The 21,058-nt window shown below is 38.2% G+C and overlaps 1 protein-coding gene across 3 annotated transcripts in view; it reads left to right on the top strand.

Moving 5' to 3' along the window:
• Positions 1 to 21,058, top strand: part of LOC120418025 (nuclear hormone receptor FTZ-F1) — a 277,913-nt gene that overhangs the window by 228,347 nt on the left and 28,508 nt on the right. The gene's annotated exons all lie outside the window — the stretch shown is intronic.

Below are 21,058 nucleotides of genomic sequence, written 5' to 3'. Positions count from 1 at the left end.
ACTCGGTGAACCTCGTTGGATAAATGTACGACTCGTGCTGAAAAAATCCTCTTTTTGCAACTTGTTGCATAAACTACTATTAAATAAAATTCAGTGTGTGTTCACAGCAACCTCTGACTTTTTTGTCGATTTACAAGGCCGCTGCGCTGCAACCTGGCCATAGGGAACCGGTGGTAGAACACAGTGAACATCAAAGTCACCCGGAGTTCTAAAATTTCTAAAATAACAAATTTTGAAATAAACTAAATATTTTTAAAAGCAATTTTGAATTTTTTCACCCAACTGGCTCAAACTGCATCCCTCTATCTATTTTTTCTCACGCCACTGGCCTTCAATTGCTGCATGCAATCACCACCAACACCACCACCATCATCATCTCTTCGGTAACACAACCGGCTCAGCAAGCCCGCGCGATGTGGTAACAGTCTGGGCTCCCTCCCCGTTAATCCACCCTCTCTCACTCACTCTCTTCCTTCAACCCCCCAAAAGCAACAAAACTAGTCGGGTGAAATGTATTTATGCTGCACCGACTCCAACTCCGACTGCCACAAACAGAGAAAGAGAAAAAGAAAGAGAGAGAGCGCAGTTCAAACGAGTTGCGCGCGCCACGAAGCATTAGACGAAGAAGGGAAAGAGCAAAAAAAGTAATAGTGTTGAGCCGCCAAAGCCTTGACATTGACCCAGATTTAACAGGGGGGGGGGGGGGGGGTGAAGCCCCCTTCACCGAGATTGCCTAACACCAGCATGGTATCGTCGTGACTATTAATTGGCTAAAGCTGGTTGTTTGTTGTTGTTGTTTTTTGTTTCTTTCTTTTCTCCAATTAAGGCGATGGGGAGACGGAACACTTTTTCTATGATTTTTCTTTGGGCTTGAGAGGGTTCCCGAGTGGTTGATTTGTTTTTGTCAAAACAAAATTTGTTATTTGGAATTTCAATTGAAATTGAAAAGTTTTGTATGACTTGAATTATTTGCTTCAATTGCCTTCCTAGAGCGAGGTTTTTATTTTAAAGTTTTTTTCGTGGTTACTTGACCAAAATGGACAGAAGTCTGTTAATTTTCGTAGTTATTTGTATTTATTCGTATTATTTGTATTACTTTCTTGATACAAATTTTATTGATTCGAAAATAAACTCAGCTGGTTCAGCAATGAGCAGAGAATAAGCCAACTTTCCAAATCATTGAACCAAACTGTCCTTCTGAAAAAAAAACAATGTTCATGTCTATATCTTATCTGTTACCAGATTAACCTTGTTTTTGAAAATAAAAATAAAATTTCAATTACAGTTTAGTTTTTGTTTGTATCCTGTTTCTTGTGAATTATTGAAAGTTTGATTTTTTTTAAGCTTTATGTATAAAATGTCTGGATCAAAAGAGATCATCTCTCCGTTGTTTTGAATTTATTGATCAAGCCGTCTTAAATCCAAAGATTTATTTTTTTAACTTTTTTCAAAAAATAATGTGTGTCACAAAAAATGTGCAGAAAAAAAAACAAATTAATCTTTTTATGTGAAATTTCACATATTTTACAAATATATATTACATCGAAAAAGAGGTAATTTTCAACCATACAAATTTTCAACCTTCCAAAATTATACTTTTTTTATTGCATGATTCTTACAATTACACAGAAAAAAAAGTTGAATTTTGGAATGTTTGAAATTTGGTAGGTTGAATATTACCTCTTTTTTTGAGTAATATTACATAAAAATGTGTAAAATTGTGAACCTGATGAATATTCATCAAAAACTGAGAAAATTCATCATTATCTGGGGTAAAATTAATAATTTTTTTGCCAAATTTAAATTTAAGTTTCAAAAATCAGACCTTATCATACGAAATAAGCTTAATTTACGTAATGGGGGACTAAATAATTAAAATCTCTCTACAAACAAAATTTAAAGATTAAGTGAATAGTTTTTATTCCTGGAGTTGTACCACGAACCTCGATTTTAACAATCCAGACCTTGGCGGTGTAGCGCAGAAACAAAAACCCTTCTCGTCGTCAGCTCAATTCCAAATATTTGCCTTTCATTCAGCAACTAACGGTGCTGCCTTCTGGAAATGCGACCGCAAACACCCACTCGTGCCCAGAATTTGCAGAGCAATTACAGTGAAATTTATAATCACTAGACTGCATTTTGCTCGCTCGAAAGTGCATCCCACCGTGAAAGCAGAAAGAAATTCTGGCTCGGCAATAATTATGCTCGACTTGAGTCAAAGAAACGGAGTAGGAGGTCATTATTTCCTGTTGGAACCATTTTCGATCCGGTTGAGGGGAACATAATCCGGAACGAAACTTTCGCTTTCTTGCATTTTAATTCGATTTTTGTACACATCAAATTGCATTCTGGGTTGTTTCTTTTCGTCTTCTTGATGATTTTAAACATGGAATAAGGAGAAGTAAAGCCACCTTTGTTCGGCCCACTTGTGGAGCAGTGTGGAACGGCGGCGTCAATTCATTAAATTTTATGCTCCTCCTCCTGAACCCGTGTAGACTACACGCCGAGCAAGATGTGTTGCGAATAAAGTGCAAAACAAATAAACATCAAAGTGGAATAAATCCGTTCTCGACGCGTTCGAATTTGTAACCGACTTAATCCTGAAGTGCCGCCGCGTCCCCGAAAGTGTTATCCAGCTTATCCGTGGTGTTTCCTGACCGGTTCCGGCGTTGAAAAATCTGGGCGCTGTGTGGTGTATCAAGCCGTCATTTTTCGAGGCATCCAAGTGAGAAACAAAAAGTAGCTTTTGCTCGCTCACACAACTACACCCCGTAATGGAACGAACACCTCCTGCCAACCCTACCCACGAAGCCAATGTTTTGAAACGAAGTTGGACGGACGGCGATTCCTCATCGATGGATTCTACCACAAATCTCCTCAATTTCGAAACTCCCGTCCCGAAGCGGGGTAGGATGGACGGTGCTGATGATGGTGTCTCTGCGAAGCTGGATGCTGCCGTGAAATTGTTTATGGAGCAGTTTACCGAAACCAAAACAATGATTCACGAAATGCGCACCGACCTCAACAAGAAAATCGAAACCATCAAAACTGATCTGGAAGGAAAACTTGAGGCTGTGTCCAAAGACATAACTTCCCTCCGGTCCGATTGCGCTACGAAATTTCTGCAAGCCGATGCCAATGTTGACGCCCTAAACGATCGTCTTGATGGTGTCTCCCACGCGATCGACAGTTTGGAAAGGTGTGACGACTTGATTGTCAGTGGGGTACCGTTCGTTGAAGGTGAGGATCTGCCAGCTTACTTCACGGCGATGCTGAAGCATGTCGGACTGGACGGTAGTGTCCCCCCGTCGGTGGATATTCGGAGGCTGTACTCGCGGTCACCAAACGGAAGCGACGGAAGTTTCATCAAAATCCAGTTCGCCCTGAGAAACGCCCGTGACGACTTCTACTACGCTTACCTGGGGAAACACGACTTGAAGCTTTGCCACCTGGGAATCGACTCTACTCGCCGTGTGTACGTGAACGAGAGCCTCACCGATGCTGCGCGAAAGGTCAGAGCCGCTGCCATACGCTTGAAGAAGGACGGGAAGCTGTCGTCGGTGTACACCAAGCGCGGGGTAGTCCATGTGAAAAAACTTCCAAACGCGAACCCTGTCGCTGTACTGTCGGAGGACCAGCTTCGTCAACTCGCTAGTTAAGTCGAATTTTAACCGTTCCTTTTGATGTTTATTGTAATTGTAATTCTTATTATTGTATTGTGAATTTGTAAAATTTTGAACGAAGATTGTTTATGACAAAAACCAAAAAAGTCTGTTGCTTGTCTTTTCAGCCCTCTAAAAGTTGCTTGCCCCAAAATGCCATTGTCAACAAACCGCACCCTGACGAACATTCCTGCAGCCGTAATGCATGCCGTTCTTGCCTCCGGGAAACTCAACATCTGCCATGGCAATGCACAGAGTTTATGTGCTAGGAAGGGTACTAAGTTGGATGAAATCAAGAGCAACCTACAGGATTCCAAAGTCACCATCGCCTGCTTTACCGAATCCTGGCTGACAACAAAGAACACTGATCGCAGCATCGCTATCCCTGGGTTTGCGTTCCTCCGATGTGACAGGAAGTACTGTCGAGGTGGCGGAATCGTTATCTACTTCAAGGAGCACGTGAGATGTAAAGAAGTTTTCCGGATCGAGCCAACTGAACAATCTGCAGACAAAACAGAATGTTTAGCCTGTGAGCTGCGTTTTGGATCGGAAAAAGTTTTGCTGGTGGCTGTCTACAACCCCCCTGCGAACGACTGCACTGATCTTCTCGCTGAGAAATTGGACGCTCTCATCGGCAGCTTTGAGTACGTTGTTCTGATTGGCGACTTCAACACAGACCTGCGCAAACCAAGCAACGAACGCGCCCGACTTGAGTCATTGATGAGTACGTTTGCCCTCGTCTCTGTTGGAGAAGAGCCGACGTTTTACCACCGTCACGGGTGCTCTCAATTGGACCTGCTCCTATCCAGTTGCTGTGAAAAAGTCCTGCGTTTCAGCCAAGTCGCCTTTCCCGGACTTTCGACGCACGATCTCATATTTGGTTCGCTGGACTTTGACGTTCTCCCTCCAGTGCGAAGCAACACATACCGGGATTATGTACACTTCAACGCTAACGATGTCGAGCACGAAATAAATTCTGTTGATTGGTCCGAATTCTACAACCTTCACAATCCCAATGCGATGCTCGACTTTTTCAACAGTCATGTCAAACGGATTCATGACCAATGCATTCCACTTCGCACCTGCTCCAACCGTAAGAAACTCAACCCCTGGTACAACAACGAGATTAAAAGGTCGATGCTGGAACGCGACATGGCGTACGACGACTGGCGCAAGGCTCCGCCGGAACGTAAGACTTTGGCCCACTTACGATACAAGACGCTGAGAAACAAAACTAACGCACTTGTCGACAGAGCCAAATCCCAACACACTACACGATTCCTGGACAGCACACTTCCAGCCAAGACCCTTTGGAAACGTGTGCGCAGCATTGGCGCAGCAAAGGACAAAACGCCAGCCGTATGCAGTTTTCATCCAGACGACGTAAATCGCACTTTTCTGTCGAGTTTTACCGCCAAGGACTTTCCAAGACGTTCCGGAGCTGCAACTACTTTCCGTTTCTCGTTCAGGACTGTTCAGCAATGGGAGGTGGTGAACGCCATCTGTGACATCAGCTCCAACGCTACGGGACTGGATGGTTTACCTATCTGCTTCATAAAAATAATTTTGCCACTTGTGATTCGCCAAGTAACGTACCTGTTCAACAAGGTGATTGAGACATCGATTTTCCCCAGTTTTTGGAAGCAAGCAAAGGTGTTACCTCTACGAAAAAAGCCGCACATCAACACCATCCAGAACCTCAGACCGATCAGCATCCTGTGCTCCCTGTCAAAGGCTCTCGAAAAGCTGTTGGAAAAACAAATGTCGTGCCACCTTAGTGAAAACAATCTGCTTTCACCTGCCCAAGCCGGGTTTCGCAAAGGCCAAGGGATCCAAACTGCTGCGGTACGCGTGTACGACGAACTAGCCGCTATCGTGGACAGGCGGGGATCTGCTGTTCTGCTGCTGTTGGACTTCTCCAAAGCGTTCGACACGATACCCCATGGCAAACTTTGCGCAAAGTTGGAGACGCAATTTTACTTCTCTGGACCTGCTGTGAACCTTGTTGCGTCATATCTCGATGGACGAACTCAAACCGTTTTTTGCGACGACCAGTGTTCCGACAGTGGCGAAGTTTCATCAGGCGTTGCTCAAGGATCGGTGATCGGTCCATTGCTGTTTTGCTGTCACGCCAACGATCTCCCCACGGTTTTAAAACACTGTTCCATACAAATGTATGCCGATGACGTACAGCTGTTCGTTGGACGGAATGGGCCATGCGCTCGCGAGCTCGTCAGAATGGTGAATGAAGACCTCGCCAGCATTCACGAGTGGTGTGAGCGAAACAAGCTTGTGGTGAACCAAGCAAAAAGCAAGGCGTTATTCGTGAAAGGTGGCCGACGCAACGTTGCTCCCACCAGCTCACTCCCAAGTCTTCAGTTAGACGGTGAGCGAATAGTATGGACCGAGTCGGCGAGCAATCTGGGCTTTGTTTTTCAAGCGGATCTCCAGTGGGACGGACTTATCCACCAGCAGTGCGGCAAGATATACGCAGGACTACGTACTCTCTACAGTTCCGCGAGAGCCGCGCCTGTAGCAACCAGACTGAAGCTGTTTAAAGCACTCCTTCTCCCACACTTTCTGTTCGGCGACCTTCTTTACGTCAAGCCCAGCGCCGGAGCAATGGATAGATTGCGAGTCGCACTCAACAGCTGCGTGCGATTCGTTTACGGCCTGAACCGGTACGCTCGTGTAAGCCACCTCCAGAAATCCTTAGTTGGCTGCCCGCTGGATAGACTGTTCCCTTACCGTTCCTGCCTCTTCATCCGGAAACTGTTCACAACGCGCTCCCCACCACTACTGTACCAGAAACTAGTACCCTTCCGAGGCCGTCGCCAGCAAAACCTGATCCTTCCACGAAACAACACGTTGGCCTACGCGAGTTCGCTGTTCGTCAGGGGTGCGGTATACTGGAACATGCTGCCTGCTGAACTGAAGCGAACGACTTCGGAAGCAACTTTTAAGAGCGGCTGCTTGGCTTTCTGGAACCGACCGCAGCCGTAGTAAACGTGTGTAACCACTGTCGCGCCCGGAGGTCCCGGGGCCCCCCTAACCACAAGCTATAGGAAGAGTGGCATAGGGACAATCCTCCGGCTCCTCCGGGGTGCCTGGTAGACACGACAAGCCAGCTGAAAAACCAAGGAGGTGCTCAAGTGACCCGGGGCCCCCCTAACCACAAGTTACATGAAGAGTGGAATAGGGACAACCCCCCGGGCATTTGAGCCCCCTGGATGAGGTCGCATAAGGGGCAAACCCCCATCCCCTCGGACGAACCCTGGACTACGCTGGAATATCAACGCTGAGACGAGAAAAGGCGAGACGACAACGAGAAAGACGACATCATCCTGTGGAGAACCCGTAAATTTAGCGTAGTTTTTCTTTTAATTGTATTTTAAACGTAATGACACCGGAGGTAGCAATTTAAAAAGGTGTAAGCCTTACGCTGCTGTATTTAATAAATAAACAAACAAACAAACAATTTGATACACTCTTCAACATCTTTGAAGATTGAAGGGAAAAAATCAAGAAGAAGGACTTGAAACTCAAACAGTGGTATATATTGTTTTCTTCAAAAAAAAAAAAGGAATATCTATCAAAATAGATGATGATTTTTTAACCATGAACTCAGCTAGTATTCTATTAAAATCTCACAAGAATTTGAAGCATAAGAATAAAAAAAAACAAATTTAGCTCAAAACCATGTATCATGTTTTATGAAAAAGCCTGTTTTATTTGAACAAATTTTGCATTTCCATTAAGCAATTCAGTTTGCTCAAAAATCTTTTATGGTTTTATTTGATAAATGTAAACTAAACTTAAAATCGGTTGTAAAATTACTAACAATGAGCTTTACTACCAGATATTAGTTAAATTTTAACGAAACTGTTAGTTTTCAGTTGTTAACAGTTTAGTCGTTAACAATGTTATATTTTTGTGTTTTGAAGATAGATTAAAATTCCAATTTCCAAATGATATTGCCAGATGTTTGATCAAGTTTGCGATTGTAATAAAAACATCAATGAATTTTTGTTAAAGTTTACAGTTAACGATTTCTACACCTTACAATTATTTAACCAGATTCATAATATTTTTTTACATTTTCAAATGTTGGAATCGATTTTTTAAATTCCGAATAATTTTAATGAAAAAAGCAGAAAATTTAACAGTTTTTTTTATTTTATTTTTTAGCATTGAATATCGGTTTCATTCCGAGAAATCGTGATCAAAACACGAGGGCTAAGAAAATCACATTTTTCCTGTTTTGATTATTCAATTTAAAAAAAGCTAAATGTTGGGCATTTTCTCAACCATCAGAATTTTTTTTTTCAAATGTGCACACCCTGAAAAAAAAACTAACTTAATCCACCTATGTGGTTGATGCCTTCCTCACTTTTTACCAACAATGGGTAATATGAGTAGACACATATTTCAGCTATTTTTTTAGATCCATAAAAATAAGTACACACATATAACTTAAGTGGTCATAACTCGGGACAGGGTTGCCAGATCTTCAATGTTGTGGACTCGTTGGAAAGGTCTCTCGATTACCTAACCAACGATGGGTCGGATGATGGATCCGGACATCGTTTACATGCATATAAATGAGATCCGGATATATGTGAAAACACATTTTTGTACATAACTTTTGAACTAGTTATCGAAACTTCAAACAAATCAATAGCGATGTATGGGACCCTAAACCAAGTCGAATGCAACTGGTTTGGTCAAAATCGGTTCAGCCAGTGCTGAGAAAACTCAGTGAGAATTTTGGTCACATACATACATACACACTAGAGTGTAACAAAAATGACTTTTTGGCGGGCATTCAGGGGTTTGTTCCGGTGGGCATACTGAGCCCAAATCCCAAATATGAGCTTGATTGGACGTAACAGGAGCTGGCGCTCCGCCCTTCAATTTTAAATGGGATTTAACCCGTAAAAAGAGATTTTTTCAAAAATGTCAATTTTTGAGGCATTTTGGCCACTGAAGCGTTTACCAAAAACATCACTGTCGTGTAGGCCAGATCCTTGCGCATCTTTTGATATCTATAACATTGAAGTTTGGAGCACCCTGGAGCTCGGTATAGACCTTCAAAGTTAGGCATTTTTTCGAAAAATCGGCCCCGGCAAAAAAGATATGCGTCGCGTCTCGCGACGCCCGAGACGCCATTTGATTTTGCTGGGACCGATTTTTTGAAAAAATGCTAAACTTTGAAGGTCTGTACCGAGCTCTAGGGTGCTCCAAACTTCAATGTTATATATACCAAAAGATGCGCAAGGATCTGGCCTACACGCCAGTGATGTTTTTGGTAAACGCTTCAATGGCCAAAATGCCTCAAAAATTGACATTTTTGAAAAAATCTTTATTTACGGGTTAAATCCCATTTAAAATTGAAGGGCGGAGCGCCAGCTCCTGTTACATCCAATCAAGCTCATATTTGGGATTTGGGCTCAGTATGCCCACCGGAACAAACCCCTGAATGCCCGCCAAAAAGTCATTTTTGTTACATCCTAATACACACACATACGCACACACATACACACACACAGACATTTGTTCAGTTTTCGATTCTGAGTCGATATGTATGCATGAAGGTGGGTCTTTGAGCTTTTAATAAAAAGTTCATTTTTAGAGCAGGATTATAGCCTTACCTCAGTGAGGAAGGCAAAATTGAATAATGGTGCTTTTTATCCAAATTTTACCAAAGTACTTTTTGATTGCAAATTTGATTTTCTTTAAACTTTAAATTATTTTCATTTTATTCTATTTTCAAGATTGTTTCAATAATAATAATTAATTACTATAATTTGGTTAAAAATTGTTAGCACTTTTTGGAATTGTCTGATTAGATGACTGTTTAAGTGCCCTAAAACATCAAAATCCCTAAATAATCAAATTTAAAGGTTTTCAGAAATCTCTTTTTATTTACAAAAAGTTATTTAAAAAACCCACAAAAAAATTCCGTGTATCATTTTTTTTATCATACCTACAAGACACCAAATGAATCAACAAATTCCTTCAAAAAATAAAGATTTTTGAAGTTTGTTCATTTACCATTTTTGTATGGACAGCTGTCAATTTGATATGGAAAATTTTGTTCACAAATTTATTATGCAAAATGGCTTCTTGGAGCATACAAAAAGCACTAAAAAAGTTTCAGACAGCTTAAAAAATGCAAAAAAATTGGATGACCGAAATCTCCAAAAAATGATCAGAAGCTTATTTCCAGAATATCAGTTAAATAAATTAGGTTGACACCGAAAAAAAAAACATTTTTCCAAGCATGTTTTCAGTTATTTTATATTTCAAAAAGCCATACTCAACAGCAACGATAACAGCGATCAAAAAATATTTTAAAAAATTGCTGGAATTTTTTTATTGAGATGAAATATTATTTTTTATATAATTCAACCCAAACAATCTCGTAACTTCAAAATAAAAAATACAGTAAAGTTGATTTCGATTGAAAATTTTATTCTTTATCTAAAAATGTTTTTTTTTTCTTATATGACCAACTTTCAAAATAACATGTTTCAAGAATCATAACTTTGCTTTGGTTAGATTTTGCTCCATTCTTTAAAAAAATAGAGAAATATTTTTTCCGTGTAACATTTTTTTCCAGAAAAGTTCAACTCATAACCTACAACTTTGTTTTAGATACCAAATCGTTCTTCTCAAAATATTCACAGTAAAAAATTTAATATTTTTTATATCTGGGAAGGGGTACATCTCTTATGTCAGAAAAAATGTGTAATTTTACCTCTGATAATGTGTAATTTTACCACTTATATGGTGTAATGTGTAATGTCACTTTTTCAGTTTAAATTGAGGTAAATTTAAATCATAAAGGAGATAATATTCAAACTTTCAAAATTAAACCTTTCAAATTTACACATTATTTACTGTGTGGATTTTTTAATATTTACATGCCCATTTTGTATGAGCAACCAGCGAAATTTTAGGAAGACTTGTATGAAAGAACTGAGGATAAAAAAATTCAAAATCTTGAAAAAATATGGTATTTAAGATTTTTTTCGTCGTCTCTAAATTAGTTTTCGGAAAGTTCAGTAAATTGTTTTTGTTTTACTCTGACCGTCAGTCGTTTCTTGGAAGTTATTAATCAGTTTTCATTATCCAAAAATAATATTATCGTGAATTTTTCACATCATTTGATTTTTGTTTTTAGTTTTAAAATAACGACAAATAAATAAATTTTCCCAAATTATAAGATTCAATTCAAGAGAAAACAGTTAAGACTGTTTGCAATTTGAAAAAAATCATAATAAGTCTACAATGAAATATTAGGTTTGCTCAGGTCTGGAACCAAACTCCTGTTTTGATGACTTTTTGCTAATTCCAGGGACTTGAACTATAATTAATATTATTTTTAATTATTATCTGTTAGAAATAACAGAAATATTTTTTTTTTTTGCAATTCCGTTTTGAAACTACTTCCTTTTTCTGTCATTCTTGAACGACGAAATAGCCTACTTTTCTGTACCAAAAATAACAGAATTGAATAGCAACAATTTTCAACATTTTTTGATTTAAACGATTTATTGACAAAATACATGAAAATTTTACTCAATGGGTGTTTTTCGGAATTGAAAAAAAATGTAATATGGAACTCGTTGCAAAACTTGATTTTTTCAGCACTCTTCGAATTTATCCAACTAGGTGAACCTTGTTGGATAAATGTACGACTCGTGCTGAAAAACTCCTCTTTTTGCAACTTGTTGGATAAACTACTATTCTTTTAATTTTAACATAATCCTAAATACTATCTGATGAGCAATGCTGATTAAAATTAATCCTTCAAAAATTGTTTAAAAATGAGCAGAATATTGATATTTTTACAGCTGACATTAAAAGTTGTTTCCATTAAACTTTCAAATCTTACCTATGGTTTTTTTTTCTAGAAAATTGACGATTTCCGATTCGAAATAAAAATTGCATGATATTTTTTTTCTCTGCTATCTAGAGTTATTCATGAAATTTTTTATTCGAAAAAAATAACAAATAAAGTTTAACGTTATTAAAAACAATAATAAAATAAATAATCACATTTCTAAACTAAAAGTACAATTTATTTCAGAGTTTCAGAGTTTCAAAGTTCAGAGAGAAAGTCAAATTCCAATACTTTTATTTTTTCTAAACTGTCTGCCAAATGTTGCTGCACGCGCTCGAAACTTTCGCAAGTCGGCTCAGTTCTTTGTTCTTCTTCCTTTTATTGCACAATTTTTCATTCCTCAATTTCAACGATCACCACGATGCAAGAATATGCTCCAATTTTGGGCCCCACCATTGTCTGTCTGCCTTCGCGTCAGACAGGAAGTCGCAGATCCGTCAGCCAGAGCGAATTTCAGGAGGGGAGAGTACAGGGAGTGGAGAGCCAAAGTGCAAGGAAGCGAACCGAAAAAAAGAAAGTTTCTCTTGGGTTTTTTTTGCTGTCTTCCCTCCGAGTTTGTTCTGAGAAATTTACACGGAATTAACGCTCCAGTTGCGGTATCCATCCTGGTTCATGCTCTTTTTGAGCGTGTTTTTTTTTACTGATGTTTGCTGCTCAAGAAGCAGAACAGAGAATTAGCAGTTGTAAAATTTTTCTACTTATAGATTGTTTTCTTAACTTAATTCAACTCTAAAATCATAATCATGCAAAGTCGTACAAATTAAACTAAATTTAAACAAGGGAAAATTTACAGCCGGAAGCAACTTACGCAACCAACCCCCGTACTTGACAAAGGAAAAGAACGGCAAAATCTCCCATGGTTCTTTCATCACGCTGTGATTGTAGCAGAATTTCCCCCCGCTCCTTTTTGTTCTCATTGCACCATCGTTTGATGTTGCAAATACAGTTTGTCTATGAACCACACAGATAAAGTGGACCCCTTTGTTCGCGTCTGGTTAAGGCGGTTTTGTCTTACCGTTTTGGGCACTCACACACAATGGTCACTAATTGACTTGTTTAAATTGTGGGCTAATGTCAAAATGGAATGACGGTAAAACGAAGCTTATTCTTTAAAAAACTAATGGATTTACTCAAATTTAATTAAGATAAAGAACAGTATAAAATTATTAGCTCAAGTATTATTAAATTTAAATAACTAACATTTTTTTTCTCTCTTTCCAGGTAATTGTGACATAATTGCTCCAAAAACCGTATGTAACTGAACAACACACTGTATTTGGTATCATATTGATTTTAAACTTATATATTTTTTTTAATGGAAAAACAATATTGTTTATTATACCAACTTTTGGAACACAAACTTATTATTTTCTTCTTCTCAATTTTGCAGTTTTTTTTTCTTTCAAAGGAAATTTTCCCCAGGAATCAACTACTTTGGGGTTTTTTTTAACTTCTTATTTTAAGGTCAAATTCGAGCTTAGAGACCCAAAATTAGTTGAACTTGAGTGGTTGATTGCCAAATTAAAAGCCTGCCAAATTGGAATTACCTTTTCTCAAACCACTTAAGAGTATTTAAGTAGTCATATTTGAGCTCAAAGACCTACAAAAAAACAACGAAAGAAGTTTTTGTCCCTCGACCCAGATTCAAACAAAGATAAAAACTGAAATTACAAGCTTTAATTTCAATATTTCAATGCAAAAATAGTTGGAAATGCACTATTCACCCGTACAGTTGATTTGCAATAAATATTTTTCAAAAATGCAAAATTTCACAAAATATGCGATATTGTTCATCTTCCACATCGTTCGCTACTGAACACTCTCTTTTTTTTCTCCCTCTCACTCCAATCGGGTAGTACAGCGAAAGGCTCAGAGAGGCCGTTTGCGCTCTATCGCTCAAGCCTGACTCAAAATAGTCTGCGATCGGCTTTGTTTTGATCAATTATTAAACTACTTAAAATAAATGTTATCAAAAATATTTTGCAATTTTGTTTTTTGCACAACATCAAAGACACATTCGAGGGCAATTTCCACAATGCCAAATTCAATTTGACGGCAAGCTGTGGTGGTGCAGGCCAAAAGAGCGCCGCGCTGATATTTCGTTAGATTCTCTCCTTTTTTAAAATGTCTGAACGTATTCGTTTGTAACTCGGGTCGACGGACGGAGTAGGCAAAGAAATTCACGAAGTATTTGTATCGCTGTGTAAAGCGATTGACCAAGATGCTTGCAGCTAGCTAGTCGTGTTCGCTCGCGAATGGTTGCGCGCTTCTGTTCGTTGATGAGTGAGTGATTTTTGATCTTCAGGAAATCAGGATACTTGATTGAAAATTTACTTAAATTCAAATGACTTTTGAATAACATATTGAAAAGGAGGTCTAATTGGAAAAGTTCATTTTACGAGTAAGTTTATAGCCTCTTTTCAGTGTGGAAGGAAAAAATATAAAATTTCAAATTACCAGCCATGGTTTCAACACTTGAATACAACAAAGTGTGTTAAATTGAATTTTAAACCAGTGCTGCAGTTGTTTTAAATGATATTTTTTTTAAATAACTAAGTTAAAACAAAATTTAGTTTTTTCGCGAAACAAAAACATTGGAATTATCCTTTTTTTTGCGATATACCTTTTAACTTCCAAGCAACTAAGTGAAATTGGTTTGACCCAGCTTTTTATGGATGGAAAAAGTGAATTTTCTCCAACTACCGGAAATTCCGCGCCAAAAAGGAAAGCTGACGTCCTGTCTATGGCACATCTTGCCAACGACAATTATCGTCCCTGTTCGATATGCATCGTTCATCTTTTTTCAGATAATTATGACCAGCTCAGACCAACTTACTGACCGACTAACTGACAATTCGATCCCGTTCCAGCTGCCCCGAAGGCAACCTGTTGATTGCACAACTATTTCATCTCCCTCTCTCTCTCTCCCCCCACCCCTTATTGCGTGAGACATTACTCTTATGCTTCGAAAGCAGCAGCATAAAGAACACGCAACATTGCAACAAGTGAAATTGGTGGCTACCGGTGTTTCGAGGTTCTTCTACTTCTTCTCAGAACTTGACATGACCTCCCTCTTTCACTTATTGATGGCACACGACACGTCAGATAATGTGTAGCCAAAAGGTGGACAGGTGGGTTTATCAATATGCTGGCGAGGGGAGAAAAAAGAAACGGGTGAAATACCGGGACACGTGCGCCGATAATGAAGAGTAAGCAAGTAGCATAATTGGTCATAATTTGAGCATCGTCGAGGTCGAGTTGCCCTTTTGGTGCCGCCCAGAATGAGGAGAAAAATAATGGTTTCTTTTTGAAGTTTTGAAAAGTAATGTTGAAGTCAACAAATTAAACTTTCAATTTAAAATTTTAATCTATTTTTAATACTTTAGACAGAAAAAAAAATCTTCTGATGAAAATTTAATCCTAGCTGTAAAGACCATCACATTCGATAAAGAACTGAAATGCGATATAAAAAAAATACAAAAACAGAATAAAAACACAAATTTCCCCTAATCACTGAACAATCCACCAAGTCGCACCACACTTCAGCGAACGAACAGTTGTACGACTTCTGGTACGAGCCGTGATATCCCACCCGTGTTGAAATTAGGTCATTTCGGGCCCTTTTTTCGGTGGCCACAATCGAGCCGAAATCCGACACTTGGGCAAACCGCCGTGATTTCACTTTCGATGCAAACGCTACCACACCTACCGTCTTTGACTTTTTTCGCGTATTTTTCCTCTTCTTTAATCGATATTAGATGAAACCGTTTTTTTTTTCGGCGGAGGCAAATCTGAAATCTGAGCAAGAACCTTCTTGGAAGCGAGCTTTTTTTTTGGCATCCTGAGTTAGAACCGAAGCTTTGTTTTTTTTCTGCTGCTGTTGTTGATGATGGCTTAAATTAGGTCGTTTGGCCACTGAAAACGGTCAAAAGTCATCCGGGTTGGATTCCGTGAAGGGCTTTGGGTGGCGTTAGGTGAGGATGATGTTCAAATATTTTTTTTAACTTTATTTTGAGGCTTCTGCAAGGTTCGAAAAAGCTTCACATCAACTTCATAATACAGATCTAAAACATCAATAACAAAATTATAACTTTTTTTGAAAATATTCAGTTCTGAAATTATTGAATTGGAAAATTAAATGCTTAAAGATATGGAGTAAAGCAACATCTTTTTGTTCAAAAGAACTATTTTCAACGTTTTCCCAAATCGACTTTTTTTTTATTTGATGAAACATAGGTTCCTTATGACACAAAAAAATACAAATTTGCAGAATTAATTTCACCGTACAAGTCTCCATACAAATTTACGAGGATTTACGAGTAATCCCTGTCATGAAAAAGATTTTGTGAAAGATTTTATAATTTTGGCAAAGTTGTAGGTTAAGAATAAGATCAAAGCTATCCAAAAAAAGGTCAAATGTTTTTTATCTGACCTTTTGTTACAAAAAACACTTGATTTTGACTTTTTTTATTTTGCAATAGGGTCCTAAAGCCCTATGTAAATTTTTATGTACAACGATTAAAACACGCTTAGAAACCATTTCTGGTCACTTTTTTTATTTTAATGCAAAAAAAAAGTTGACGAGACAACATTTTTTTCGATGGGTCAACTATGGTCCCCTTGGAAAGAGCAGTCAAGTAGGACCTTTTCTGTCAAGAAGGACCGCGAGGTTAATTTTTCAAAATTGATTTAAAAATCCATTTTAAACTCTTTGTGGTCGTACAAAGGGTCATTGTACGCAGAAAAATAAGCTTTATCGCTGGAAACAATAATATCAGCAATTTAAGCTTCATTTTAGGACCCAATTGTATTTTACCAAGTTATGCATTTTTTATATAATAGTGATTCTGGAAATAATTGGAAAAAGGGACACAAACTCCAACAATCAATTTTTGGTATAGTGCATCGTTTTAGAATTAAAGTTATCGAGGCTGATAACGATAGAATTATCAAAAAAAAAACGATAACGTTTGTTCTAGAATTATCGTTATTTCGATAACTCTATCGGCGATAATCTTATTGATAAAAACGGACGATAACTCATTTTTAATATATTTCTAAAATTGACCTAATCCTACCAAATCATGTTAAATTTTCAAAGCTTTCACTTAAAATATATTTTTTGATAATATGGTAAGTTTCAACTTATAAATACTTTAAAAAAACAAAAAAAAATCCTCAAATTTTTATAACTCGCAATATGGATATCAAACGAAACACAATGATGTACACATTTTTACTTTACTAGATTTTCTTTCACAAAATACCGTACTCAAATTTACATAATTTACAATGTGGTTATCAAACGATTCGACATTTTTTATGCATTTTACCTGTTTTAGAGTTTTTTGAATAAAATACATACATTTTCACAAAATACATTTCTTTAAATACGAAAATTTTCATAATTTGCAATACAGTCCAGACTCGATTATCCAAAGTTCGATTATCCGAAGGTTTGTATGGCACTTCGGATAATCAAATCATGACCAAAAAAATATTTTTCATATTTTTAAATTTTTTTATTTCCAACCTAAAATTTGAGTTCTGCGACCCCAGTTAAGTAAAATTTTAATATTTGATTGCATTTTAAATAATTTTGGCCGCCATATTGGAGTTCAAAATTTTAAATCATTTTAGCGTAGTTAATGGGTCATACTTAAGCATGACAATCAAAAATTGGACAACGAAAAAAATATTTTTTTCGTGATTCGATTATCCGAAGATTCGATTATCCGAAGTGAAATTTTTCCGAGGCCTTCGGATAATCGAGTCTAGACTGTATTAATATCGAAAGATTTCAATTTTTGTTTGCATTGTGTTGCCCATAATCAAATCATGAAAATTTGGGAATATTCAAAAATAACACGGTATTTTTTGAAAATTTTCATAATTTGCAATATGGAAATTTTGCTTGCATTTTCACGAATTTAGAGTTTTTTGAATGAAATACTAAATTTTTCACAAAACACTGTTTTTTCAATACTCATATTTTCATAATTTGCGATATTGATATCAAAAAAATGGAAATTTTGTAATTATGAAAATTTGAGTTGTTAAATAAAAATCTATGTATATTTTTTAATTTAAGTATTTTATTCAACAGTGATAATGCATGCAAAATTTCGAATCGTTTGATACTCATATATCAAATTACGAAAATTTAAAAAACAGTCTACAACATTTCGCTTCTTTTACTACCCATATTGCTAATTATGAAAATTTGAATATTTTTAAAATATATGGTATTTTTCGGGTATTTTTGAGTATTTATTTTTTATTCTTTTGAACAACATAATCAAAAAATTATTTTAGTGAAAGCATTGGAAATTTAAAATAATTTGGGAATGATTTAAAAAATGAGTTATCTTCCGTTATCGTCGCCTATATTATCGCCGATAGAATTTTCGAAATAACGATATTATCGCTATCGTTTGACGCTAATATTATCGAAGATAATTTTATCGACCTTGATAACCATTTCATGCCTAAATTGTTTGATGATATAAGTTGAAAAAAACATTTCCAAAAAGCTGATTTTTTTTAAAGATTTTATTTTTAAACATGGTTGATCCGACAGTAGTTTGAAAGCCTTGTTGAAGAGTAATTTTTGAATGTAGAGCAATTCTCTGAGATTTTGGTCATTCGATTTTTTTTCTGTATTTTTTAATCCGGCTGAAACTTTTTTGATGCCTTCGGTATACGTAATATTGAATGTTTGGCCCTTTTGAAATGTTTGTCTTGATTTAAAAAAATTGAAAATCATGTTTTCATTGTTCATATTTTAACATTGTTAATCGGACCATTAACGGAATCGACGTAACACCTTATAATGTGGCCCTCTTAAACCTTGCGGTTTCGTCAACGGATCCACAGGCGTGTATCGTTCTTTTTGCGACAAGACTCCGCCTCCCGGGTCTCCTAAGTGTGAAGGTATGGCACGGGGAGAGGGCACCGAATACCGTTATAAACACTTAGAATTTTTGCGTCTGCCTCGGGATTCGAACCGGCGACCTCAGGATTGTGAGTCCAGTGCGCGGTCCGATTGATCCACACAAGCAGACGGACCATTAGTTGCTGAGATATCGTGATTTTCTAATGGTTGGTTGTTTGGGTGAGACTTAGAAAACATAAATTTTCCTGTTTTTAAATCTTTGCATGGCAATATCTCAGCAACTAAGGGTCGTATCAACAAAGTTCAAGAAAAAATATAGAGAATTTTCACAGCTTTTTAAAAATATTTTTCAAAAGTTGGCAAACATGGGCACTTATTAAAAAAAAGAATAACTGCGACTATTTTCAAAAATGTTACCTGAAATGGCTTTACTGGAAAACGGTGCACTTTATCAAAGTTTCACTTGAGTACTTTTTGATTGCAAATTTGATTTTACATCGAAAAAATAAGTTGAAAAATTTGTGCGACCAATATTTCGATTTTTTTTTTAATCAGTATTGATTCAAAAAATCATAACTCGGTCAAAGACTTTTTGCCCGTTCTGAAAATTTCCGAAGAGTTGTCATTTCATGTCCCCTAATATCAGAAAATAATAATACTGTTTTTTTTAAATAGTGTAGTTCTAGAGACAAAAAGTGAAATTAAAATCACCAATTTTTTTTGTATATTTTTTTTTTTTTTTTTTTTTTTCAGTGTAGTCCTTATCCATACATACAACTTTGTGGAAGATACCAAATCGATCAAAAAATTCTTTCAAAAGATACAGATTTTTGAATTTTTATACATAATTTTTGTGACCGACTCCTTGACAAGTATCAGCACGCGTTTCGCCCAGGTCGTGGCACGGGAACCTACTTCGGAGCTTTGGGGAACTTCCTGGAGACAGCGATGCAAGAGAACCTCCACGTTGACATTGCTGCGCTAGATCTGACAAAAGCTTACAACAGGACATGGACTCCCCGGATCATCAAACAGCTCGTAAACTGGGGACTTGGAGGAAATATGATTCGCTTCCTCATTGGTTTCCTGACCAATCGCACCTTCCGCGTCGCAATTGGCAATTATCTCTCGACAACTTTTGAAGAAGAAACTGGAATTCCTCAAGGATCGGTGATCGCGGTCACTTTGTTCCTGATCGGAATGCACGGTGTACATCGGGAGCTGCCCAAGAACATACAAATCTTCGTTTACGCTGATGATATAGTCTTAGCTGCCAAAGACCGATCCCCGAAGGTTCTTCGTCGTCGAATACGAGCAGGAATTGTTGGAGTAGAACGCTGGTGCGCTGGAAGAGGATTCAACCTCTCCCCAGGGAAAAGCATCGTCACACACATTTGTCGTCACCGTCACCGACCATCCACCGCACCCATCCAAACCGCATCCGGCACAGTGCCAGTGCAATCCGTAGTCAAGATACTAGGAGTTTGGCTTGACCGCCGCCTGAACTTTGAAACCTACTTTCATGAACTGAGAAAGAGTTGTAGGAGTCGCATAAATCTCCTACGGGCAGTGAACAGCCCACACAAAGTAGGAAATCGACAAACGTTGCTAAGAGTTGAGAAAGCCATAGTCTGGAGCAAACTATTCTACGGCATAGAAATTTACGGATCCGCCTTAGATCTGTTCATCAAAAAGCTTGGTCCTACATATAATATTGCTACCCGTGTTGCCGCCGGACTGCTCCCATCTACCCCAGCGGACGCAGTCAGTGTTGAGACCGGTTTACTCCCATTTCGTCACCTAGCCACAGAAATCATCTCCCGCAGAGCCGTCGGCTACGACGAACGCACCCCCGGCAGTGGCAAGGTCTGCCTCCTACTGGAGGGGCGCAGAGCCTTTAGGATATCTACCCGCCAGAGACTCCCTCCAGTAGCGAGAGTTCACTGGACAGGAGCCAAGCGGTGGGACCTTCCAGTTATTCGATTCGAAGAAGCAATAAGGAAAGAGTTTACCGCTGGAGATACCTCTCCAGAATTGAGAAAAAGGGTTGCTGAAATCCTAAGCACCAAATACATCAGATTCAGACACATCTACACCGATGGCTCCAAAACAAAGGACGGAGTAGGTTTTGGAATAGTAGACGACGGCTTAGGATCCAGTCACCGACTACCAAAGCAATGTTCCATTTTTTCAGCAGAAGCAGCCGCTCTCTTAGCTGCAGTATCAACGGAGTCCGAACGCCCGACCTTAATCATCACCGACTCCGCGAGTGCTCTGGACGCACTCAAGAGCCAAATCCAGAAACACCCATGGATCCAAGCAATCACCAACATAGTCAACCAAAGAACCGTATTTATGTGGGTCCCTTCCCACGTTGGAATCCCTGGTAACGAAGAGGCCGATAGAATGGCCAACTTGGGCAGACAAGGTCGTCTCTTCACGAACAAGGTTCCAGCCCAAGACATCAAACACTGGATCTCTAATGTAATAAGGAACACGTGGGAATCTGAATGGTTTGCTAGCCGTTCACTATTCATCAGAAAAGTAAAGCCCTCTACTATGGCCTGGGAAGACCGACAGGACTGGCGGGAA

The sequence above is a fragment of the Culex pipiens genome, chromosome 3 (genome assembly GCF_016801865.2).
Source record: "Culex pipiens pallens isolate TS chromosome 3, TS_CPP_V2, whole genome shotgun sequence".
NCBI lineage: Eukaryota > Metazoa > Arthropoda > Insecta > Diptera > Culicidae > Culex > Culex pipiens.
The sequence above is the reverse complement of the archived record's forward strand: the minus strand, read 5'-3'. Positions and strand labels throughout refer to the sequence as shown.